Source organism: Azolla caroliniana, unplaced genomic scaffold, assembly GCF_043228905.1.
Source record: "Azolla caroliniana isolate FFs.n. ecotype wild unplaced genomic scaffold, voAzoCaro1.0.p SCAF_20, whole genome shotgun sequence".
NCBI classification, from domain to species: Eukaryota; Viridiplantae; Streptophyta; class Polypodiopsida; order Salviniales; family Salviniaceae; genus Azolla; species Azolla caroliniana.
In genome coordinates this window covers 6,279,664-6,291,060 of record NW_028230455.1, presented here as the reverse complement: position 1 = coordinate 6,291,060, position 11,397 = coordinate 6,279,664, and the positions used below count along the sequence as shown (strand labels likewise).

General features: G+C 39.7%; 1 pseudogene; it reads right to left on the bottom strand.

The window, feature by feature from the left end:
- Positions 1 to 2,832: 2,832 nt before the first annotated feature.
- Positions 2,833 to 5,179, bottom strand: LOC147850865 (3-ketoacyl-CoA synthase 8 pseudogene; annotated as a pseudogene).
- Between the last annotated feature and the right edge of the window lie 6,218 nt (positions 5,180 to 11,397).

The following is an 11,397-nucleotide window of genomic DNA, read 5'->3' as shown; positions in this document are numbered from 1 at the left end:
ACCACACAATTTTAATACTTCCCTTGAATATGAAATGATAGAAAACGGTCATTCTTATATACTTGCTTCTTCTAAGATTGCCAACTAACTTGATGTTTGGCATCATTTGTGCTTCATCAAGTTTGACAAAGAAAACTAATTTTATAAAACTAAATTAGTAGACCTTTACCATTGCACACATGAACTTCCCATAACGAAACCAAAACTCTTATTCGTACCATTTGATTCCTCATTTTGCACAGGATGTGTATCTAATGTAATATGTGTGCACCGTTTTCCTTTCGCCTTTCCCTTACAACAAGATGCATTTGAGATGGTCAATCAATTTTTATTAAAGAAAAACCTTTAACTTCTATTATCTAAGCATGTAGAAATCGTCAACATGTTATGTTACATGTAACATGGTTGTTTTGATTGCTCTACTGTTGGAACTCATTGTGTTTTTCAAGGACGTAATCACGTTTCTATTCTTCATACTACATGTGCTTCATTCAAAGTGTACTACCTCGTAGTTTGACCTCCTTGCAAACACCTTGACAATCTAAATATGCCTTGTGAACATGGGTTAAGGTGAAAGCATTAATTAAATGCCAATTATCCATCACGTAAAAAACTTTATAAATGCACACTACAATTTTAAATAGTTGAAATGTCTAACATAATAGGGAGCATATGTTTTTCCCATCAAACCAAAACGTTTATATGTTTTGCTCTTGTCATTATGATACTCCATGCTACATTCTAGCTTAAATTAGATCATGTAGATTGTGCCCGGGGGAAAGGACTCTTTGCACAATACAAACCAACCAATGTAGAGACACAAATTGGAAGAAACGAGTCCTTATATTACAAAGTGAACAAGCATTATTATCACACTAGGAAGATGATACAATTGAGACGTATGTTCTTGCACCACCAATCCAATCAAACATTACAACTACAAGGATGGCTTGAAGTACGACAACCTTAGTTCGAAGTACTACAACCTTAGTTTGCTCATACCTTTTATCCATATGTTTATTTACCCTATCATCTATGTTCACCTACTACATTCAATACTTGGTCACCCACCACTCCATTGGTCGCAGTCACAGGGATCACACCCAAATAACATATTTATTTGCAAGAACTAGAATTTACTACTATTTTTCTTCTTCAAAAAGGTGTTCCTTTGGCTGCAATGATTTATAGATGTGTATACATATATCCTTGAGAACAATATAATTGATATGCAGGCTAATGCACAAGTGGAGAGATGCGATTAAACACCTTACAATAGCGTGGAAGCATATTTCCCAATAACACGAAACTATGGTTTGCGCAAAAAAGAAAGGTATAGGTTTCTTTCAAGACAAAAGTGCACAAAAGAGTCCAAAGATACCAAGCTTACATAGACAGCTAAAACTTCACAAGTTTAGAAGAAAAGCAGGACCAAAAAAGGGAAGAACTATTTGTAAAGAGGCAACAGTCATATGTGGTGAGTGAGATCACTCACTCATTAAATGCAATTGAAAATTTGAAGATATTTTTCAGTTATCCGCACCACAAGGATACATCAATTGAGTTTGATGTCACATTTCATTTATTCAATACTCATTCTAAGCAAAAATTCACCAAGCTATTACATATTAGGGTTTTGAAGAAAAAGGGTTTTTGGCCTTGGGCCCATGGGTCCTCAATCAACCAAAGCATGTGTACACATACCTCATACATACATATACACACATGCATTGCATTGATTGACAAGGCCATGTTATGGCATAAACATATACATACTCACACTCTCTCCATCAATTGGGGCCCATTACATATTAGGGTTTTGAAGAAAAAGGGTTTTTAGCCTTGGGCCCATGGGTCCTCAATCAACCAAAGCATGTGTACACATACCTCATACATACATATACACATGCATTGCATTGATTGACAAGGCCATGTTATGGCATAAACATACATACTCACACTCTCTCCATCAATTGGGGTTTTTTTGGGTCTAATATCGACAAAAAGAAAAAAGTGTTTTTGAGGATCACAAATGCAAAATTAGTAGACATAAAGACAGTTGCATTAGAGAAGCCCTGAATCGGGTAATACTGTCTCACTCCCATACCATCGCATTCTGTCTTTTCTTTTCTTTTCTTTTCTTTCTCGATGCAAGAAACAAAACGAGGAGAAAGGAAAGGAAAAAAACATTGACCAACTAAAAGAAATGTTTCAGCATAAATTGAATATGTTTTAGAAGAAAATCTCAATTTATTACCCGATTGGTTCGGATCTTTTATTTTTTCTGCGAAACAAGGAAACTGATGTGAGCATTTACTTAGAAATGCCCAAATGATCTCGTTACAAAGTATAAATCATACACCATCACAGTGTTGATAGGAATCTATTAGGAAAAAAAACAAAAACAATCATGTATTCCTCCATATCACATGTTTTAGGGAGGGGAGGGGACTTTTTGCCAGAAGAATATAGATCAAAATGAAAAGGACTTTTCATTGAGCACACAAACTGTGTCGGATTTAATTTTTTGTCTAGGTTCCAAGGAGCAAAGAAAATAATTTGATGACTCGAAATCAGTGGGCATAATTTTCCTTAATGCCAGCGTAAATAAATGTTTCCAAAAATAACCAATGTCTTATTTATACATACAACAGATTTAAGTTTTTTTTTTTGTTAAAAAGCAATAGTTCCAAAATGCATGTATACAATTTAACGATTTTCAGATGAAAGATGTAATGCTAACACAATAAACAGATGACATAATATGCAATGTAAACTCTTAACTAAACAAGAGCCGGACAACATAACACATTAACAAAGGAAAGGGACAACATTAAAAGAGTCATGAAAATCTATTAAAACAATCTACATTTCATCGAATTCGATCTCTACATATTAGATTCGATGCCGCCAGCCCAATTAGGCCGCTTCCTTTTGGAAAAAAGAAAAGAAAAAATAATAGTAATAATAATAGTAATGCACCTATGTATGTAGCTAGATAGACAGCTAGATGTTGATCATTCCTGCTCTTTCATTCATTCATTCATTCATACATACAAATGGTGCCAACCATATCACACGAGACAGAGGGTTACTTTAATAATAACAACTGGTTTTGGATTTACTCATTACCCTAGGTTAAAAAGGGGTCCATCATCCAGCAAGCATATCACAGGTGTTCTCCTCACCATGGGAATTGAATTGGTATGATGATAGATAAATATATATATATCATTATAGCAGATGATGATGCCACCTTCGAAGAGGACGGGCCGGAGGATCCAATGGCCTACCTATGTAGCAGTTGTGTGGTGGTTATCAATCAAGATGTCATTGTCACCATCTTGGGCATCATGGCTGCTGCAGTAGTAGCAGAAGGCATGCTTTTAGTAGTCACAGCATCCGAAGGAGATGAAGATGACACCATTGTAGTTGCATGATGAGGCGCCATCGATGGAACAGGGTGCGGATTATTCAGAGGCAGCAGTGGCTGCAAAGAAGGTACTGCTGCAGCCGACATCAACGCAGATGTTGATGATGAAGATGAAGATGTGACAGGGGGGGGCGCCCGTGCCGCCATATCCGATGAAGAAGAAGTTTGCATAGATGGGATGGATGGTGGTGCAGCAGAAGGAGGAGGAGGAGGCGGCGGGTCATCCACCGGGTAACGATGGATACAGGAGAGCCAAGGGTTGCAGGCATAGGCATCGGTAGGGTCAATGTCCTTCAACACCTTCCATACCCCGCTGTTGCACTTGAAGCCAGAGCCGAGCGCAATCTGCCAGATCTTGTGGCCTTTCTTGAGCCTGCCTTTGGCTTCGCAGTAGGCGAGGGCATACCAGATGCCGCTGCTGGAGGTGTTGCCGAACCTGTTGAGGGCCATCTTGCCAGGCTCGATGTGGTAGCTGTCGAGCTTCAGGCCTTTCCCGATGGAGGCGATGACCGCCCTGCCGCCCGGGTGGATACAGAAGTGGTCGATGGCTTTCTTGAAATCCGGCTCGTACGACCTCACCTTCATCTTCAGGACCTTCTTCTGCACCACATTCATCCCTACTCTCACGATCTCCCCCATGGGCAGGATAGAGGGGGCCAGCTTCACTATGTTGGCTCGCAGGGCCTTGCCTGCTACCTCCACCAAGCTTAGCTCAAGCTTCACGCCCAGCTTCCCTTCCGAATCCTCCATGTGATGGACCGACTCGTACGCGTCCTGCTCCGCGCCCAGATTCGTCCTCAGGCATTTCACCAGCTCTAGCTTGGCGCTGCCTCTGTAGCTGGGCTTGTTCGTCAGCAGGATGGCTGCACAGCCGCACCGGAAGAGGCAGTTGGACACCATGAACGATCTGTCGTTGCCATAATACATGTTCCTGGTGATGTTCTCGGTGCTGATGACCAGGGCGAACGAGTTCTTGTGGACCTTCAACAGATCCTTGGCCAGGCCTATGGAGATGAGGCCTGCGGAGCAGCCCATGCCCGAGAGGTTGAAGCTCTTCACGTTGCTCCTCATGTGCAGAGAATTGACGACGTAGGAGGTGAGGGAAGGGATGGGATTGAAGAGGCTAGAGTTGAGGATGAGGATGTCGATCTCTTTGGGATCGATGGAGAGCTTGGCCAGAAGCCTCCTCGTGGCTTTCTCGATCAGATTCTCCGTCTCCAGCCTGGCGTCTGAGAGAGACGAGTCCTCGCCCATGTGGATGAGCCTGGGCGGCGCATACGACTCCCCTCCCACGCCAGATCTCGACAGGACCTTGAACTGGAACAGAAGGTTGCTCTCCTTCACGTCCCGCCATGTCCCCAGGAAGAACTTGAAGTTCTCTTCGTTCGCATTGATGTTCCCTTCCGCCTCCGTGCAGCAGAAGTCCAGGAGGTAGCAGGGCGACGATGGCCTCAACATCTGCCAAAGCCGCCACATCATGAGGAGTAGGGTCAGCAGAGATGTGATGGAGAGCGCTATCTGGTAGTGCGTCCGCACAAGCACCATGGCCTTGGAGTTGAAGGTGATGGAGGCGACGAGGCAGGCCATAGCCATCCTCACATGAGGGACCATGGGTCTCAGGCACCAGTTTGTGAAGAAGATCCATAGCTTCAGCGTTGTAGAAGGAGGGGAAGGGGAAGAGGGAGGAGGAGAGCGAACCCCCATAACTGAAAGGAGAAGGAAACACAAAGAAAGAGTTACAGACACGGACACAGAGAAAGAGAAAGAGACAACGCAAAGCTTCCTTGCTTGGAAGAAGAAGAAGAAGAAGAAGAAGATGCAGAGAGACAGTTAGGATGAAAGCAAAGCAGAAGAAGAGGGGGGGGGGGGGGGAGGGGGACACAGAGGAGGAGGAGGAAGAAGAAGAGACTTTCTTTTCTTTAGTTTGCTTTTTGCTTTGGGTTTTAGGGTAGGGAGGGTAGCCCAATAATAATATTAAGTAAATGGAGAAGGAGACAAAGAGCACCTTCTCTTCATCTATGCATGCATGCATGCATGTATGTATACCTGCATGTATGTATGTATGGATGGATGGATGTATGCATGCATGTATGTATGTATTTGTATGCATGCATGCACACAACTTGCTCATTTGTTCGGTTCGTCCCATGTGTGTGTGTGTATGTAGGCATGCAAGCACTGGCCCGGGATTGTATCCATCCGTCCCCTTTGTGGCTCAAAAAAACGTACCTGCATGCCCCCCCCCCCCATTCTTCCTCACCTTCTCCAACTCTCAATTCAATTGACATCGCCCCAAAATAGCCTGAGCTCCTTCGAAGCCACTTGATAGACTTATATAACATACATACATATGTTCGGTTGTGTTAGTGCCAATGTTCCACGCATATGTCAATATTTATCTATGCCGAAGACCGTAGAGAATGAGCATACGTGAGAATTTGAGTGTCTTGAGTTTCTCACATACAAATATGGTTTTGAAAAGAAGGGGGGCTTTGAATGCACAAGAAGTAATTGCCTTGCTCTCCACTCTGACCAGGTGTGTATGCAAAGCCGCACCTACACGAAGCTCCTAATAACATTAGAACACACATTACAATGGATGTTGTTTGCGGATATGATAATGTAGGTGGTGAGGGTTTGAAAAAGTGCATGCATGTCGTATGCCAAGGTGTAAAATAAGTGCCATATCCCTCTTATTACACCATTTGTGGAGTTGCCAGTGTCACCATAATAAGGTATTGTTTGCCACTTCAAAAACTCATACATAATATTGATAGAGGAGCTAGGGTGAGCTCAAGTGGGCTCTTTCCCTCGCGGTAAATAGAATGATTTTCAAATCCTACGAGACCTTCCACTTCCAAACATTCCCTCCCCCATCTACTCTTAGAGGAGGCATTATCCAATGGATCATTGTGTATATTAGCATGTTTTGTGTGTTCTCACCTCATGTTGAGGCCTACGACTAATTGTTGAAGGTATAGTGACTACACACACACACACACACACACACACACACACACACACACACACATGCACATACATACCCAACATCAAAATTGAACACGGCTCACTCTATTTTTCCTACTTCTACGAGAGGAGGGTCGAACCTCTATTGCATAATTCATAAATGTGTGTGTTCGACTTATCTCCAAGTTGTCTTTAGGCAATGCCTTACACATAAATAATGAGTTGCATTCACTTCCCCGAATAAGCATGATCAAATTGCCCCCAAAGTATGCCAAATTGTAAGCATTAAATGTTGATTTTATGCTTGAAAGCAATTGGTATGGGCACCCCATAGTTTGACACTCAACTTCTTTAAGTGTATGCACATGGAGCTTTCAAGAAAATTCAAAGTATGCAATCAATGTAGCATCAAGGGCTCTTGACGTGGCTTCAAGGTGAAAATTCTTCCTGCAAGTGGGGTTGCATTGTAGTTATGCAATGATATGACTTTCTCAAATTGGCGTGCTCTAAGATTCTCAAAGAAGAATGTTGCTGATTGGCTATGTTGATATTGTATAGTTGGAATACCAACTCCAGAACTATTGTAAAGGAGACGTGACCCATGGTTGTGTATGCGTGACATTGAAACATTTGTTTATGTTATGGGGAATAATATGCATTGGATAGTTAAATGAGTGAAATATGTGTGCATATAGGAGTTGTTTGAAGTTATAAGAAGTTTGTATATATTGTGCTTGTGCCATATGATGTTACAAAAATTTACATGGGTTCTCCTTGTATGATTCGTGGGTGTGTGAGTGGGGTGAATAAAGTTGGCAATCATCTCTAGCATTCATCGTGTTGGATATTGGGTTAATGTTTGACATGGACACACATGTGATAAATGTTGAGATTGATTACGACACATCACAACATAAATCACACGAATCGCGAGACAACATGCATTCCATCTTGAAAATTCTGAAATTGAAGCTTTAAGTGACGAGGTGGTAAAGGTTAAGTATTATCAGCCATTGATTCCAATCATGCACTTCTGTGATTTGAGTTGCAAGTTTTTGTTCTCAGGCAAGGCTCTATTACGCATCACACTCTAATAATAGATTGGATTGCATGTTGATACCAAATTCCTCTTTCGAAGCTGGATTAGAAGACACATTTTTCGGTTTTCTAAAGCATCAAGGTTCTTTTTAGGCAATCAATGATTACGTTGTACAATGTGCACTCACTCCTATGTATATATGTATGTATGTATGTATGTATGTATGTATGTATGTATGTATGTATGTATGTATGTATGTTATGTGTTCCCAACATTGCAAGGCGAGAGAACACGAAAATATGTTGGTAATGTTTGTCAAGTGATTCGGGGGGTTGTGCCAGCCACAATGGGGTGTGTACGTACGACTTCGACAAAATGTAAATGATGGTTGACTTCCATACCACTAGAATTAAAGCAATACAACGCAAGGGGCAATGAAAGAGTCGAGTCACTCACAAAATTGGCTATTGAATTGGTGTGTAAATTGATTGTTGTTTTTTAATTTTGGTTTATTGGGGGGTGGGGGTGGGGGTAGGGGTGCTCATGAAAGGGGAGAGAAATTAAATCATTTATATATATTAAAGAATGCAGTAAATGTGTAATGCTACTAGTTAATATGTGTATAGATATATGTATGTATTGATTGGAATTTGGAAGAGTAAGAAGCAGCAGCATAAACTATCTGTCTATAAGCAATATGTACAGATTGATATTATTAGTTTTTAGATTGGAAAAATGATGGAACATTAAAGTGATGGGGTGGGACATTAAAGTGTTGAAGTGTGAAACCGGCCAATCACACACACACGTTATCCCCCTTACACCCCCCCACCCCCAAAAAAAGAACCCCTGTTTTCTCAAATAACAAATATTCCTGAATTTATTATATATAAAGTAATTCGAGAAATAGGTTGGAAGCCATCTGATTTCCCTTTTTTTTTGTAGGTAAGACACAACCAAAAATTGAAATAATCGATTGGCTTGATTTGTTTTTCGAGCAGGAAAGAGCAATTTAATTACAGATGCTTTAATACTATTATTATAATTATCATTCTTTGCTTTTAAAATAAATGATGATAATAAATAATGAAGATTTATTTTGGCGCGCGCCGCTGCTGCAGGAATCCTCTCCCCCCCCCCCAAATAAATAAATAAATAAATAAATATGAGAAGAACAATTTATTCAATTTCAATCAATCATCCATCATCAATTAAATTAATTATTTAATTGATTACGTCCCAAAAAACCCCCAATAAATGAAGTATTTACTACTATTGTCATCGTTTTTGACTTTTGGTTCATCCCCCAAATTTTGGCGCTAAATGTTTCCAATTTACATACTTAGAAGCTCTAGCCTCTGCCTTCTTCTTCTTCATCTTCTTCTTCGGCCGGCCTTAAGTGCGTTCACACGTGCACCTTCCATCCATCCATCCATCCATTCCATGGGTAGGTGGTGTCGAGCCGATCGATCTCTCGCGTGTGGAGATGTGCGTGCATTGTGTAGTATTTGTCCACATGCCACAACATGTATGTTCGGAGTGGGCATGGGTCTATGAGGGTGGGCCCCATACCGCTACATATGTTAAAACGCTCAAATAAAACTAGGCTGGTCGAGATTCGCATTTGGAAATATCTGTAAAGATATGAAAGTAGTATGTATAGAATATGTGAGCTTATAGAGTTTTCACATAATTTCTTATTATTTCATGTATGAAAAGCAAATTTGACCAAATTGTGGCGAATTTGTTCCTCATACACATTGATATGTATACCAACATCTACTCACAATATATTACTACCATTGGTTTGAACTAGTGCGGGATATATATAATATGTGCATATGCTCAATTGAAATTTCCAAATACAGGAAGTAAACCTAATTTATTAAGTGTCTAGCCAACTTGAACTCCTTCACAAGTAAGGAGTGACTAATAGATATCAAAAATATTTTTTGTTTGTATTGAAATATTGTACCACTGGACATAAGCTATGCATTATGTATGTATAGAGATTTGATAACACCTAATGAACTCTATATTTGAATTTTTGGAGCATTTTATCATTGATTACAAAAGGAAACTCTTGTGCATTAATTTGATTTATATTTTCAACAATGGCACTTGTTCTTGCTTAGCTTGGAATATTCGTGGACCTCGTATTATAGAGAACAAAGGCAAATACATCGATGTGTGAACTATAAATCAATGTGTTGATAGGAAGGGGATGTAGAGGTTCCTTAAAGCAACATGAAAGTGAAGTGGCGTGATGATTCCAATGAGGGCGATGACGTTAATAGAAGCTTCCAAGGTCCCCTATTAGGCAATACTGAGAGGGATCTTCAGATAATTTGATGTGGATTGAAAATGGGAGATTGTGACATGTGGAAGACCAACTTCAATTGTGAGAAGGGTAGGCCTGTGATTAGTTTGGCCAATGTTGTTATGGGCATAGGTTATAACCATAATTTATCCTCATGTGTTGAATAATTTTTATTCGATTACATTGAGATTGTGATATTGTGGTGAACAAACTCTTGTGGTGAGCACAGGCTAGTACCAAGTACAACTCGATGCCATGGCAGTGGTATGGGACGTTGTTTAAGGCTCAAGTCTAACTCGATCCCTTCGCTCGGGGATGGTCAAGTGGATTGACACCCTTCATTCTATCTCTTTCTTTTTACTATATATCATTTATTCCCTCGACTTATGCTTACATTAGAAATAATATCTAACAAGCATGTTTGCCACTATGTGAATGGCAACAAGCAAAGTGGAAATAAAACCCTTCCTTTTGTGAATCTTCCCCTATGAACTACACCTTAGCCATATTTCGTCATACTTTGGCCTTCATTTAGATAAACTTTATCAGAAAATAAAGCGAACCAAAATGAGGTGGCAATCATATGAACATGTGATTTTTTGGCCGTTCATTCAACATACGAGAGTAAAGTTTAAATATTATTTGCGTAGTTTGAATCTCAAAATACGTTACATTCAATAAGCTCTCCAATTCTCACATTTTTATTAATGTGTGGCAAATCACAACTTGGCAACCTTTTTTTTACCTGCTTGTCACAACCACATTTTACTTTTGTCTCCTTCTCCGTTCTTCTTGTTGAGTGAGTCTTGCTGATACGATCTAGTTGATGTGACAAAATTGAACCAAAAAACATAAGTGCTAGTTTCGAGGTTGAGAAATAAAAGGTGATGAATTCCATTCTTTCCGAAACAAAGTCCCTCTCTCTCACACATACACTTCACGAATGCCAACGACAATATATTATGCTACCCCTGCAAAGAGACTCTAGACCAACTTCCATAAACACTATGTATACCTTTGAGACCCCATCTCAAGACTCTTTGGCCAATCTATTGAGGAAACATGAGAAGCAATAACAATATTAGAACATGCTAGAATCTCTTCCTTAAATTATTATGCTAGTACTCATCAATATTACTTGTCCACACGAATATATTGTCATGCATCAAGATAAGATGCTTTTGATTCCATCCTACTTCGAAGTCTCACCTGGTACGAAAAAATTAAGATTAAATAAGACATCATATAGCACCACCTTATAACAACCTTTTTCAATCATTATACATTTAATATATATAACATTAGAATATTAAAAATAAAATCATATGGATAAATATGTATTGTGGTTGTGGTCCTTTGTAACTTCTTTCGAGTCTTGCTTTTTTGCTTTCTTTCTTTTTTCCAAAAAAAATGCCTTGCTTTTGCTTTCCACCCTTGAGCATTGAGAAAACAATTAATTTTATTCATTTCGAAGGCAACTTCAATACTTGTGTTCCTTATAACCAAGAAAGTAAATATTGATGCATTGGGGCACATCAAAACAAAATGACATTCGGTAGACACATAAAAAAATTATTCAATTCAATTGCAGCCTCTAAGAGAGGTGATGTTAAAGAATATCGCCAAAACTATATCCTA